General features: G+C 44.4%; 1 long non-coding RNA gene across 2 annotated transcripts; it reads left to right on the forward strand.

Moving 5' to 3' along the window:
* The first annotated feature begins 6,130 nt into the window (after nt 1-6,130).
* LOC149912590 (uncharacterized) lies at nt 6,131-10,635 on the forward strand. Of its 2 annotated transcripts, none has more exons than XR_016461666.1 (3): nt 6,131-6,539; nt 9,234-9,375; nt 10,240-10,635. It is a non-coding gene; the product is annotated as an uncharacterized LOC149912590 (long non-coding RNA). The 2 variants fall into 2 exon arrangements; XR_016461665.1 differs by lacking the exon at nt 10,240-10,635 and adding an exon at nt 9,590-10,080.
* Nucleotides 10,636-14,972: the final 4,337 nt, after the last annotated feature.

The raw sequence follows: 14,972 nt of genomic DNA on the forward strand, positions 1-14,972 counted from the left end.
CCAATGCCTGCACCACAGAGTGATTCTCACTGCACTCCAGGAGTCTGTCAGATTGCTTGCAGCCAGCCATGCTGATTTCCCAGACTGACTGGAATCCCCCATCAGCATGAGAGTCAGTGAGTGCGATGCTTCTGCTGGCTGCAGTAAGCAGCTCCCACCAACAGGCTCTCTTTCCAGGCGGCTGTAGCAGACCCTCACCTCCAGAAGCCCTGCACTGCTGCAGTTCCTGATTTTACCCACAAGTTCACAACCTGGTCATGGCTCTTCTGAGTTCTTTGCACTCAACTTCTCATCATAGAGGGCAAATCCAGGATTCCATAGTATCAATTGTGTCTGCTAATGTCAGGATTTTTTTTCTTTCTTTTCTTTTTCCATTTTCTAGGTAGGAAAATGAATTTCTGAGCCAGGAGAAGCAGAAGTGAAACAGTCTTCCTGGCACTGCTCAGGTTGCAGGAGTTGCCAAGCGCTCCTCAGGTAATGTGTGCTGAAGAGCTGACCTTGGTGGCAGGGGCTGTGGCTGCATTTTGTGCCTGTCATGCGGGAATCCAAGAAAGCCTATTCAGAGCAGGAGCTGCAGAGCGAGATAAACATCACGAGAAGGTAAGGCTGAGAAGCAAGGACACCTCCAGAAAGAAGAGAAAAACTGAGTCAAGTGAGCTGCGTGACGGCCGTGTGATGCTGACCATGATTGGAGGAAGAGCGCATGGCTGGGAATGACTGATGGCTCTGGTTGGATGGGTGCCCGTGTGCACAGAGTTAAGGAGTGTTTGTGGGATGTTTTGCTGGCATCTAACGGCTGTATGGGGAAGTCAAGAGAGAAAACTTGTGAATGCATAGAAGGGATATTAAAATCTGGAACAGACTGTTTGGATCATTCACAGCTGAGTCCAGATTGCCACACTGTCAGAACCTGGGGCCCAGGATTTTCCTTAGAGTGCCAACTGCAAATTTTAAATGATAACAAGTAACATTGAAAAAAGCTTCCCTCCTTGCATTAGAATAAGGCATTGATATTTGATGTTTCTGTCTTTCCATTCCTTTAGCAGCCTGGGTGTTGATGCAGCTGCATGCATCTGCTGCCCTCCCCTTCTGTTTTGTGTAAAAGAACAGTAAAATATGCAATCAGTGTGAGATCTTTCTGAAGTATTTTACTTTATTTGCCCCTAGGCTGCAATGGCTGGGCAATGGCAGTGTCACCCAGGAGCCCACACGGCGACCTGATGTCTCATTGTTGGGGTCTATTGGAAACCACCACGATGACAAAAGAATGCCTGGGATTCCTCCGGCCCAAATGCCAAACCTTGCACTTGGCTGTGCTGAACCTCATGAGGTTCACCCAGGCCCACCTCTCAAGTCTGCTGAGCTCAAACAGATGTCATTTTTCTCGTGTCCTTCCATTCCGAGTCCATCTGTTCCCCAAAGCAAAAGAATTCTGACCAAGGCTGCAGTTGCAGCTGACTTCCCAAGGCTGCAAGACGTGGTGGTGACACAGCCTTGTGCTTCTGCATTGGTGCTCATCCCACGTTTCCTTTCTCTGTCTCGCAGGTCAGCTCCTGCTGGAAGCAGATGGTATCCCAGTGTGAATGAAGGTCAGTGCAGGAGCAGATGCTGATGGGAGGAAGGAAGTCCATGCTGAAGAGCTCTGAAGCATCTGCAGGTATGGTTCTGGAGGAGGCAGCAGTGATGTCGGACGGCTCCCCAGCAGGAAGCTGTCTCATCCAAATGCTTGCTGAGTGGTTGGAAGGGAGCTTTCTGCATGACAGCAGCACCAGTTACTCAACTCAAATGCTGCAAAGACAAGGATTAGCACGAGTTCCAGTATCTACAGTATCATCACGAATCACGATAGGATTACAATGTGTCCTCATACAAACGCAGCCATTTCTCTCTGAGTCCAGAGGCTGTCCGGAAAGCATCTTTGAGGTCTCTCACACCAAACCACTGCTGTCCGTGTGGGATCTGACTCATTAGGGTATAGGGGTTAGGAACCACAGGCTGTCTTTTGAGAACGGGTTCAGTCATTTCCTTACATCTTGCACCAGCCGATACGTGCCGTCTGCCTTCCGTGCCGACAGGATTGGGGTGTTATAAGGCCACAGACAAGGTTCCAGAAGACCATCCTTAACCACTGTCTGTGTTACAGCTTTTAGACCCACTCTCCCTTCTAAGGCTATGGGATATTGTTGCTGTTTCACAGCTCCACTCCCTCCTTGGGCAGTTCTTTGTAAGGGAAAATTGTGAGTCCACCCCGATTTCCTTCCCCTGCCCACACCTTTGGATTCATTTCTTCTCATCATCAGCTGTTAACACATTCATTGACCCCTGACATCTTTTTCACAGACTTGCAGCTGTAATCCTCATTTAACTGTTAAATCTCACCCCCATAAATCGGTCCCTGCATCAGGCACACAGAACAATTGCCCTGCAACTATTTTATCTTTCCATTTTAGTTCTGTGGTCTCCAAGAGTGGAGCTGTCATTTCTGATCCCTCAGCCCCAGTTATGCACAACAGCCACATCCAGATACACGTCTGGTACCTCTGAACTAGCTAATGCTGTAGGATGGAATGTTGTTTCTGCACTGGCTATCAAATGTGGGATTGCTCTGAAGCAGTACAGCACCATGTGTTTTGTAATTTGCCCTTGGAAACAGTTTGAAAAAGTAGAAAGACTTTATTAGTATTAGTAAAAAGAAGTTATTTCAGTAACATATTTTAGAAATACAGTTGTTCCATCATGTGATCAATTCTCACTTACAGAACTGTAATAGTTACAAATTGCATGGGTTTAGTATTAAGGACCAGAAAGCATGTTGTAAGGCCATTCTGTTTGGATAGGAGAAGCTCAGCAAAAGAAAAACAGACTCCAAAGAAGCCAGGGCCTCCACACAAGGCCGAATTGACTCACTCTGTGGGCAGGTTGGGATGCAACAGGCAGGCATCAAGGGACTCCCCTCTGTCTTCCTTCCACACTTCTCTCTATTCAGGGATGGGCAGCTGTCCAGAAATAGTGCCCAAGTGTTGATAAGCAGCTGTCAGACGTTCAATAATTAGCAGTATACCTGCTGAACTAGCAACAATTTGTGTTTAGCCAGTCACACACACACACACAGAAGGGCCCGGGTTGGAAGGGACCTCAAGGATCAGGAATCTGCAACCCCCTGCCACAGGAAGGGCCACCAACCTCTGTACCACTGCACATATGCACATTGCTGGATAGAAACAGCAGTGTGGGAAAAAATTGTACACTGTGGTTCAGAATGGCTTAAGAGCTCAAATTATGAATGTATTTTCACCTTCACATTACCCATACAATGTCTGAGAAGGAGCTGTGTGTCAGATTTTTTTCTTATGCTCCCTTTCTTTCACCAGCCCTCATGTGAAGTGCCTAGCTGATGGCAGTCCTGCTCAGCCTCAGAGAAAGGTGACCCCAGCCAGCATTTCTGTGCTTTGTGTCCTGTGTCAGCAATAACTCTGAGTAACTAATGCATTCAGGAAAACCAGGGTCTGTTCGTGGACCATTTGCAAACATAAAGAGATGCAAAAACCCAATGGATAACTGAGCTGTTATGAATGATTATCCCCACCTCTTCTGTTTGCAGCTCAGTGACTGTGGGCAGCCAGTCGAGCCAATGCACACCCCAGAAACATCAGACAAGGCACTTCTGACCTCGTTCTTCCTGTGACCTTACAGCACTGCCCTGCAGAATGAATGTGTGTCTTCAGAGATCTCTCTTGGCATGACTTCAAGAGCAGCTCAGTCAGTAGTTCACAACTTCACACCCATCTAGCTGTTAGATCTACGAGGGAACTGTTGATGTCAGAGCTAGAACATTGCCAAGCTGCAACAAAAGCTGCATGGCAACGCAGTGTTGATGATCTCCACATCTTTCCGGCAGTGAAATTTATTTTTAATTCTCTGCAGGAAAAGGTTTGTGCCAAATGACAAAGGAATGAACCCTTCCTGCAAAACGTCTGTTAGAAAGCAGCACGTTGTCAGCTGGAATCATGAGTTATTTCAGCCCTCACTGGGCTGATCTGGAGAAGGGCTGTGCCAAGGTATTTACAGATGTCTTCTGATGGGTTTGAAGCATTTCTGGCTTGCGGGGTAGGCATAATTCTGCAAAGCTGGTGGATTGCTAGATCAATCTGAAATACAAGAAAGATCAATAAATGACCAAAAAAAAACCAACGGAAAACAAAAACAAAAGCAAAAACCGAGATACATTGATAGCTACATTATGTACTACATGATTCCTTTCAGCTATATGTTTTTTTTTTTAAATAAGAAAGTGTAGAGCTGCCAGTTCCCTTATCCATCCTTTCAAGCTCCAGGCTAAGTAAGAAATGTTATTCCTCTCAACTGGAAGATGTATTCTGGGAAGAATGGTCTTCAAACTATTTGCGTTTCTTTAAGACATTCAGTTATGGGAAAATAAAACAAAGCAAAACAAAACAACAAAAAAACCCACCAACAACCTCTATATTCTGAAAATGAAAAAAAAACCCTTTTGACTTTCTCTTGACTGATTTAAAAGTATAACAGATCACATACAAATGTTTAAGGAACAAAGAGCTGTCACGGAAAAGGAGGGAGCTGCTCTTTTACCTATCAAACCTTCCACATCTTTGAGTGTCTGCCAACAACCAGAATGTGTGGAGGCACCTTCAGTAAATGGAGGGCAATGATGGCACTGCACTTACATTAATCCTTGATGAAATAGTACAGCACTGATAGAAACTTCCCAACAGTCAGTGCTGATCTGAAATGCTCTGGCAACTCTTTGCAAAAGGCACTTCATGCTGAGTATTTTTATGTCATTGCTTGCTTGCTGGTATCACCTGTGCTGAGCTAGCTGGACAAACCCAGATTGGCAGCTCCTCAGATGTGTTACCGGCTAATTTCTCACTGATCATTAGAAACAGAAAGTTAATTCTGCTGGGAATTTAGCCAGCTTTCTAGCTGTGTATTCATCCTTGGCATAACTAATTCTGTCTTTAGACATGTTTTTGAAACACTCACACGTTTTACCAACAGATAAGTAGATAAGAGACCAAAATGCTGAATGGGAATGAAAAAAAAAAGCCATGTCAAAACAACAACAACAACAGAAATAGAAGAATTAAAAGTGTTCCAAAAGGTTAAAGATGTGGACTGAAAAAGTCTCAGCCAAAAGTATTTCTGAGGAATTTCTAAATTTATTTCCGTATTTCTTCTACTTGCCAAGAAAGCACGATCTTACTTCTCCAGCAAAATTGGTGTGCCCTTATCTTACTAGAGAAAGGGCCTCTCACCATGGCACAAAGCTGCTAGAGTTTCCCAGGACACAGGAACAAGATTTTCTCCACTCTTCCACTCCTCCACTTTAGCATTTTGCAGTCAATGCTTTGGGGTTTTGGCAGAACTCACGGGTTACCCTGGTGTAGGATACTGGCTTCTACATTGCCAAGATACCTCATGGTAATTTTGGTCGCCCAGATTTCAGCTCTGTTGGGGATGAAAAAAGAGGCTGAATTTCCCACCGTCAGTCCCACAGATTCCTTCTCTCCCATTGGAAACGTCTGGGACATTACTGAGAAAAACACTGCAGTCTTTTGTTCAGGGGTTGGCAAAGGCAATGCTCCCTGCATTCCTCGCAGGGGCCTTTTTCCATGACTTTTTCATTGCTGTACACAAGTGCATACGGATACTTGGACACTCCGATGTAGGTCGCTCCAAAAGTAATGCCTGCTGTTGATTTCGATGGAAACTGCAGCTCTGCTGCCATCTGCTGGCACGACAACAAAACGTAATGGAGTATTTGTAGGAAGGTTCATCCTCTGCTGCCGTACCACCAACAGTCGCCTCTGATATCACGGGCATTCATCATTATCTGTCATCACAACACCTGAACGTACGGCCACTGACACAGATTGCTGACAAGGCCTACGATTAACCTGCAGCAATGAGGAAACCCATGAAGTCTACGTGGAAATGACAAAAGCTGACCAGGATAACTGCCAGCCAAGCTTTATGTTACAGATCGGTGCATCATTTCTGTATTTGGCAGGGTTAGGAAGTCTGCAGTTGAAAAACAAAGCACTGGATTTTGCAGTGTTAGTGAAAGAGTGAGATGAGAACGTCTGCTTTATCCGAGACACCGTCCCAGAGCGTTATGTGGAGACTTCCCACACTGCGGCACGTCCTCCGGCATCACCGCGAAGTGCGGACGCCTCGACCGCCGAGGTTCGCCGCTTCGGAGCCGTTCCCGCCAGAAGCGCAGCGACGGCCCGCGAGGCGCGGCGCGGTTCCGGCCGCTTCCCTCACTCACGGCTCCCCGAGGCGACGGAGCGGCCGCGCGGCTCTCGGCCGGGCGGCTCTCGCGAGAGCGGCCGACGCGGCGGGGACGTCGCCGGGGCTCGCCTGGAAAAAGCCTCGGGGGCGGAGCGGAGGCGGCGGGGCGCGAGGATCGCCCGGGCCGCTTTAACGAGGAGAAGCCGCGAGCCGCTCGGACGCGGGACCGCGCGGCGAGGGCGGCCGTCGGCGCCGCCGGGCGAGCGGTGAGTGCGCGGCTCCCGTTGACGGCCCGGCGGCCGCAGCTCCGGAGGCGCCGAGTGGCCGCGGCCGCGCCCGGCGGAAGGCTGACGCCGCAGCTGCGGAGCCCCGGGTGCTGCTGGGCTGATGTTCTTTTGTGTCCGTGAGATTGGCAGTGGGGCTGAGTGTTCCCTCAGCAGGTCTGTAGATGACACCGAGCTGTGGGCTGTGGTCAGCACACCGGAGGGATGGGGTGCCACCAAATGGACCTGGACGGGCTTGAGCACTCGGCCTGGGAGAGCCTCAGCAAATTCAAGTGCAAGGTCTTGCACCTGGGCTGAGGCAACACCCATTAGCAGTACAGACTGGGGGATGAAAGGATTGAGTGCAGCCCTGCTGAAAAAGACCTGGGAGTGCTGGTGGATGGGAAGCTGGACATGAGTCAGCCCGGAAAGCCAACCGTGTGCTGGGCTGCACCCAAAGCAGTGTGGCCAGCAGGGTGAAGGAGGGGATCCTTCCTCTCTACTTTGTGCTGGTGAGACCTTACCTGGAATCCTGTGTCCAGATATGGAGTCCTCAGTGCAGGAGAGACGTAGACCCCTTGGATTGTATTGAGTGGAGGGCCATAGAAATTATCCAAGGGGTGAAGCACCTCTCCTATGAGGACAGGCTGAAAGAGCTGGGGCTGCTCAGCCTGGAGAAGAGAAGGCTCTGAGGTGATTGTGGCATTTCAGTATCTCAATGGGAGCTACAGGAACAAAGGTGATAGACTCTTTATCAGGGTCTGTTGTGATAGGACCAGGGGAAATGGTTTCAAGCTTAAAAAGGATGGATTTAGGTTAGATATTAGGAAAAAGTTTTTTACAGTGAAGGTGGTAAGGCAGTGGAACAGATTGCCCAGAGATGCGGTGGATGCTGTGTCCCTAGTGACTTTCAAGGCAGTGTGCTGGATCTGACCCTGGGGAACCTGATGTAGATGTAAATGTCCCTGTTCATTGCAGAGGAGTTGGACTAGATGACTTCTAAAGGTCTGTTCCAACCCTAAGGATTTTATGTTAAAAGACACTATACACACTCTCTTGGTGTTGATTTCTGTCTCTTGCCACTTACTCTTCCTTTCCTCCTGTCACTAATACAAACATCACATTTGCTTTTCTCTATTTTGTTTCCATGTAATCTTCTAGTGTCTTCAGATGCCTTTCTTGCACTCAGCTTCTTTGTTTCCTACACAAAGGAAACCCACCCGTGACCATTTCCTCCCCCCACTCTTCTAACTTCTTTCCAGGCATTCAATTCCTAAACTTATTGGTATTCTGAACTCTCCTCTGATTTCATCATGGCAACAATCCATCCTCCATCCTTGACATCTCTCTAGAATTTCTCTCACTAAAGCCTTTGATGACTGCAGCTGAATCTCAGATCCACATCAGTATGCTTATCTTTTGCAAATTATCAGACACCTGCCTCACATTTAACCAGGCTTTTCTTACTGAATTCTTGCCCTTCCTCAGGGACTGTATCCTCTCTGAGCTTCTCTCATTATTCTCCAACTTTTTTTTTTCAGTTTTGTTTTGGGGGGGGTGGGGTAGGAGCAAGACAATTCCTTTAACTTCCTCTGGGTTTTGGATAAATTTTTTGTCTCTATCCACACTGTCTGTGGATAACTTTGTCAGGAAACAAAGTCAGTTCCAAATTCTGAGACAGAGAAGCAGATTAAAACTTGGTTTTCTCTCTTTGGCGCTCTCTTCCAAACATTCAGCAATCCACTCTATTTAGCTGTGACTAGAGGAAAACTCATTTTCTCTAGGCCACCTGGCAGCTTTGTGTCCTGTTTGTTCAGTCCTTAGTCACTGAGGTTATGGCCTGTGACTAGAGTGCTGCAGCAGTGTGACAACCAGAATGACAAATAGCCACAGAGTTGAATTAGGTAGAAACAAGTCAGTTTTGAAACGAGTGTCACAGTACCTTGAAGAACACCTACATGAAGATTTACTGTCATTAAAAACTAAGTATTTGACTTGGTTGGTCAGCATTTACGTGCATGCTGCATGGCCGGAATTCAGTTGTCTGGAGGTTTGGGTCCTGTACTTTGCTACCCTAGTATCTCTGGTTCTGCTGGTACATCTCTTGTGCCTGGAGCTGGCTCTCCATCTAACTGAGGCATCATCTTTAACACTTAAAAAAACAAGCTCAAGGAAAAAAGGTTTTGGTGATGTGACATGAAAATAGACAGCACAAATATAGACCTGCAGTAACAGAAGATATACGTGCTAGGTGTTGAATATAATTTGGAAACCAAGCCACAGATGAGAGGTCTTACTTGATTTGGTTTATTTTTGCTAATCAGAAAGTCAGTAGATGTAAACCACAGATGCATCATAGGGATATTCAGTCAGGTGATGCAACATGTATCTAATTGTTTTTTCATAATTACAATGATTAATAGATATTAGCATGATAATGACTCTCTTCCTAGCTCAAAATATGTTATCACTAAATTTGAAAATGGCACACTAATAAATAGGGCTTTTAAAAGAGGTGTGTTGGTAAAACCTTGTTTTGTCTACTTGTTTTTCACTGTAATATCAATATATTGAAAACATCTGCACAGGGCCAAGTAATTGTGAGGGAATAAAACAGCATATGAGGTTATAATTACTATGTTAGGTAAAACAGAGCATTATCAGTCTTCATTGTTGTTGTTTTTTTTTCCCTTCCAGTTACTTGATAGTCCAGGAAACTTTTCACAGCTGAGCCATTGTGTTTTCTTCAGAAGTTAGAAAGAAGATTGGCAGATTGATGTCCGTATTCAGCTGTACAGCCAAGTACTGGAAGAACTGCACTATTTCATCCTGCTCTTCTGTGAGTTTCTATTATTTACCATGTAAGAACAACTTCTTTGTAATGTCTCCCTTGTAGAAAAATGACATGTTTATCTTCAGTGCCAGCCCTTGATTTCCAGTGCATGTTCAAAATAGTTAATGGGTAAAGGAATGCTGGCTGGTTTTATGCTAAGAAAAAAAGCCTCCACAAGTTCACAGTTAGTGAAGTACACTTTTTTTTTTTTTTTTGCCAGATGGTCTGCTGGTTTCTCACGTCTTCTTATGTAACATGAGGGAACATTTTGTTGTTTGAATTGTTATAACTGCCTATTTTCTGTGTTCAAAGGAATAGATTCCCTTACATCTGGGGTATTTTTAACTGGATAATGTAACTCAGAGTGATAATATATAAAAACAGACTTCTGTGTTGGTTGTTTGAAAGAAAGTTGTTTCTTCATTAGAAATACTAGAAATGTAATAATTTGATTTGGTAGTTAGTTTTTCATCTGAATATTAAGTTCCGAGTAGAAAAGAAAATAGCACTAAGTTTAATTGCATGCTTTGAACAAGGTTTAATAACCTATACACTTTCTTAAATATCCCTCAGTAGTGTATGCTATTATTGTCCTTAGAACCCCTGGATGTCCTTGTTTTAATGGTTCAAAGCATGTGAAAAATCTTTGTCTGGAAGAATATAACAACTGGGATTTTTTACTTGTACATGATAACACACTAAATTCTATCACTTTTAATTAATTTGATTAATTATAATTTAATAACTTAATAATTTAACTATATATAAAAATATATAGCCATAATTCACTGCTGCAGATCTGAATACAAAGATTGCTGGGGCAATGCTTTCAGGGCCAAAACTTCAGCTAGACTGTTGTGTCTTTTGAAGGAATTATGCAGATCCTTCCTATTTGAGGGTCTAGCTTTTGGCTGTCACCTTATGAAGTCACTGCTTTCCATGGACTTCCTGGCATTCGCCTTAATCAAGAGTTGGTGAGGGATAAAAGCCCCTGGCTGATCTCATATCTGCACTTCTTGCACAACCATTGTAGTAAGTATCATCCTTAATCTAACATTGTGAAATGGTTTAATTTATAATGATTAAAAAGGTGCAAAAACACGTCAACCTTCACATACCTTTGGAAGATCATAGAATCATATAATGGCTTAGATTGGAAAGGACCTTACAGGCCCCCCCAGCCCCAACCCCTGCCATGTGCAGGGCTGCCCCCCACCAGCTCAGCTGCCCAGGGCCCCATCCAGCCTGGCCTCGAGCGCCTCCAGGGATGGGGCAGCACAGCTTCTCTGGGCATCTGTGCCAGCGCCTCACCAACCTCTGGGTACAGCATTTCCTCCTAACATCTAACTTAAATTGCCCCCTTTTTAATTTAAAATCATTTCCCCCTGTCCTATTACTAGCAGACTGTGTAAAAACTTGTAAGCTCCCTTCAAGTACTGGGAGGCTGCAATAAGGCCTGCCCAGAGCCTTCTCTTCTCCAAACTACACAAGCCCAGCTCCCTCAGCCTTTCTTCACAGGAAATGTTCTCCAGTCCTCTCATCATCTCCAAGGCCACCTCTGGACCTGCTTCAGCAGCTCCACATCCTTACTGTACTGGGATGCAGTACTCCAGATGGGGCCTCACAAGGACAGAGTAGAAGGGAGCAATAGCTCGGGTTGGGTAAAACCCAGCATCCTGGCCGAGAAGCAAGGATGTGTAAGCAGTGTGCTTACATGTATTTCTGAAGCTGTAGTTTGATTTTTGTGGTGTATATATGTATGGGAAGAATGGCCTGAACCTCTGATTGATCACCTGAGGCGAGCAATGAGTCAGCCCTGGGAGCACAGGTGAAGGCAATTCAGCTGTGCTGCTGGAAGGAGTGGAGCCTGGCTGCACCTCTCCTAGACCCATTTAAGAGCTGACTACCAGTGGGGAAGGATCTTTTTCTGTTGATTCCTTCTTTGGGGTTTTACAGCAAGCCCAGGTAAGCGAAAGCACTCTTATCTATTCTTTCTTTGGTGTATGTAATAATCTGCTTAGCCAAACTCTCTTGTGTTTCGTAATTATAATGTCTGTGTATTCATTGATTATACAGTATAACTAAGGTTTTCTAGCATGTGTTCACTGCAGTTGGGAATTATCTAGGGCAAACACGAAAACCTGGCAAACTGTAGTATTGTGGAGTAAAGAGAAATCCTGCAGTAGAACAACTTGCAAGCAGAGGCATCTAAGCAGAGAACTAATTGCTTAATAGTATATTTTATCGTTTGTTTTCTTGAAAGCAAGAAGGCAAAATGGAAGTCAAGAAGTAAGAATGGACATCATGAAAACATCAGCAAGAATTTCTGTTCTAAAAGTAAGCTAGAGAAGGAGTCTGTAAATACTTACAATGCCACATTAATCATAAATTATTTTTCTTGAGTTCCTATATTCAAGTTTATTTAAATAAGAGGTTGACATAATCTCTGTTTATGCTTGTGTGTGCATAGCAGTATATTTGGAGATGCTCAGGTAGTAGAAAATGGTGGGCCAGTAACTCAGTCACTCTGTTATAGCAAGAAAGAATTTAAAACATCCCTATAATATTATAGAAATAGCTAGTCAAAAATGGATTTTTTTGGTTCCCAGTCCTTACCAATACATTTCTCTGGTCTTGAGTCAACAGATGGGTCGCTCATTACAAGATGAAGAAAATCCAGCAGAACTGTGTGGAGCACTGAGGGCATGGCAAAATAACGGATCGTCAGTACCAGATGGATGTATGTATTTCTTAAAATTCCGTCTTTTTATATAGCAATATAGATGGCTCTACTTATCTTGTCCTTAGTGCACTTCAAATACTTTGATTCCAGCCTGTTCTGACTTCCTTGTCAGTACCAACTGGGGTACAAATCATCTCACTTGACATCAAACCTGTAACCGTTGGGTGTGAAGTTAAGCTGGCTGAAGATCAGATTTGGCTGCTATGGGCGTTCTAAGTGCATCTGCAGAGGAAGCTTAATCTTTCCCATCTCAGAGGCTGTCTTGAAAGGGTATGGATTGCTATCCTTAATCACTCCTTTCTCTTTGCTGAATATATAGGGAATGTAAATACTAACTTAAGATAATATGTCTTAATTTTTGGATGGCTGATTCTAGAGAGCAGAAATTCTATTTTAAGGAGGCACACAAATCCTTCCATGCGGTACTGTTCTTTCTGGGATGTGGAGTCTTCTGTACTTTGAGGAAGATAACAATTTAACTGCTCTGTCCTGCACTCTTGGTGTATTTGTTTGTTGCTGGGGGAGTACTGGTCCATTAGGATCCTGGTATGAAAGGCACTCAGAGTCTGTAAGGTACCATTTGACCTGCTGTTTATTAGATCGAATGCTATAAGGACAGAATAATAAATAACTGCTGTCCCTTTAGATGCTAAGAACCCCAAGTTATGCAGCACCGAAGAAGCATCTGATCCATGCTCAACACTATGCAGACCCCTTATTTGAAGGGGTACTCCCACTTGGATAATTTCCCAACATGCCAGCTTTTTGCTGTACTTGTAGACAAAGGCAGGATAACCCAAGTGGCATAATCACTGGTACTAAATGGGAGCTGGAGTTTTTGTGAAGGAAACTTAAAACTTGATTGCAGTACTGAATCAACAGGTGAGAATGATGCCTAGAGCAGAGATCCACGGCAGTTCTAGCTGTTTGGTTCTGTTCACTTGTAGCCTTTAATGTCAGGAAAGGAGTTGAGCACTGAGCTGTGTATGCTCTGTTTTGCTGAGAGTTGCAGCGTGGCTTATTGAGTCAAACTGCTATCTCTTCCTGGAAGGCAGGTTCCATTTAAGACACTTTTGTGGCTCACACACTCCAGATTATGCAGATGCACGTTTAAAGGTTGTGCATGACTGGCTCTGGGTCTTTTGAAATGCTCCTTTCCTACCTATCTACTTCAACAAGTAAATAGTTTTGTGTCAAGTTAAAGATCAGAGGGCGTTATTATACCTGATCGTATTTGTGGCTTGGAGACAATCACTATGGCAGATTTCCTGCTCTGAAGAGTACTGCTATGGCATTTAGCTAAGAAACAGAAAATCTGTTGAAAAGATAGACCTCTTCTGTTACTGAGGCTTACTGTGTAGAAGTGCTTTTTTTGGGAGAGCAGTTTGAAGGAAATCGTCCTGAGAGCTTGAGACATTTCTAACTGTAGCTGTTTAGATCTGTTTCCAACCACCACAGAGCCGACAAGAAAGCTGCCCCAACTCCTCTGTAGAGGTCTGATGTGACTGATGATGGGGCAAGGCCAGGGCCTCCTTCTGTTACCTGTCCTCCTGTCAAGGAAGAAGCATTGCTGCACTTGTGTTTTCCAGAAGAGGTGACAGGCCTTGGCAGTGTGACGTCTGCGATGCTTGCAAGGAAGTCAGGCTGGTCCTATGTAAAAGTGAGAAAAATCATCTGGATAAAAAATCATCTGGTAAATATTGCCTTCATAACCTGGGGCTCCCTTATTGCATCCGTGTGCAGAGGGACTGGGCTTTTTCTTGGTGATGGACTGACAGATTAATGAAGAAGATTCAGTATGGATCAGATAGATAGAATTGGAGCTGAAGGTCTCAGCAGCAGTATGAGATGCCTAAACAGTGTCATCCTATGAACTCAGAAGGCTCAGGGTGCATTACAGCCATACATGAATTCATGGAGTTCAGTAAAAGACTCACTGTAGGGGTTGCATGGTCAAGGCATCTGGCTTTTGATCTGAAATATGCTGCATTTAACACACGACTCAAACTGATGGTGTGGGGCCAGAGCAATGGAAATCTGTGCCCTAATATGCAATTAAGTCCTATTATGGGCCTTGCAGACAAGGTCAGACAAGATCAGAATTTCCCTTCTCCTATTAGAAGCTTTTAGTAGAAAAGAAAATAAAGCTTGAAATCATACTTTTTTAAAAATTACTATTATTTGGAAGAGAATATCAGTGTACCGTGTGGTAAATGCAGCTGAATGAAAGGATTTTCATTTGCAATTGGCTTGAAGCTAATTTCTATTAGCATCTCTTCTACCAAGATTTAATAGCAATCAGAGGGCTGAGGAGGCTTCCCATGCTCTTCAGTTGCAGTAGCATGTGCAGTGTCAATTTACTGGATCCGTAGGTGAAGTCTGTGCCCTTTATCTCAAATCCCTGGGCACTGCCTGCCTTTTAACTACATTTCTGGCTTTTCATCTGATGTTCCTACCCCTGTTTACAGATACTTGATTTTTGCCTTGGTAATCCAGTTTGGCTTGAATCTTTATTCTGGACAATGAGCTTTAATCTCTTACTAAGTTAACAAGAAAGCAGGCATGGTTTTAGGTTTGCTCAAAGAAAGCTTAGCAGTGATTATGTGGGGACGTTTTAGAAGTCAAAGGTCTAGTTTCATTTGATTCTGTTTTCTGTATTGTTTACCATCTCTATCTTAATGTTTGCTGGCATAGCTGACTTCATCTCCCCAGCGTCACCGATTCATTCGTAAGTTTGTTGCTTGGATGAACCTCAGCTGTATTCACTCCTCTCTGTGCCTTATTCTCAGATTTGGTCGTTTCCTCTTTTTTTTTTTTTCCCCAGGCATTTATTGAAGTGCAACCTTTTCCATGTAGTCCT

This window comes from Phasianus colchicus, chromosome Z (assembly GCF_987193195.1).
Source record: "Phasianus colchicus chromosome Z, bPhaCol1.hap1.1, whole genome shotgun sequence".
NCBI lineage: Eukaryota > Metazoa > Chordata > Aves > Galliformes > Phasianidae > Phasianus > Phasianus colchicus.